General features: G+C 73.6%; 1 protein-coding gene across 1 annotated transcript in view; it reads left to right on the plus strand.

Annotated features, from left to right (window-relative positions):
• Positions 1-97: 97 nt before the first annotated feature.
• The window catches only part of ZBTB43 (zinc finger and BTB domain containing 43), a 15,977-nt gene continuing 15,843 nt past the window's right edge, over positions 98-231 (plus strand). The window contains exon 1 of the mRNA XM_019510926.1: positions 98-186. The gene's annotated coding sequence lies outside the window, so the exon portion shown is untranslated. The remainder of the gene's footprint in view (positions 187-231) is intronic.

Here is a 231-nt window from a genome sequence, read left to right on the forward strand (position 1 = left end):
CGGCTCGGTTCCGCCCCTCCCCCGTGACGTCAGGCCAGCCGGGTCAGCGCCTGCGCCCGGAAGCGGTATGCTGATGTCACGTGACCCGGAAGCGGAAGAGCTTGGTGCTGCCGGACGGGGTCGGCTTGTGGCGGCGGGATCGGAAGCGTCTGCGGCCCCCGCGCTCGCGATGTGAGACCCGTGCAGGTGAGCGCCGGACCGCGGCTTCCCCCGGCCGGGCAGTGGCTGAGG

Source organism: Gavialis gangeticus, unplaced genomic scaffold, assembly GCF_001723915.1.
Source record: "Gavialis gangeticus isolate Ggan-Ray unplaced genomic scaffold, GavGan_comp1, whole genome shotgun sequence".
Taxonomy (NCBI): Eukaryota; Metazoa; Chordata; order Crocodylia; family Gavialidae; genus Gavialis; species Gavialis gangeticus.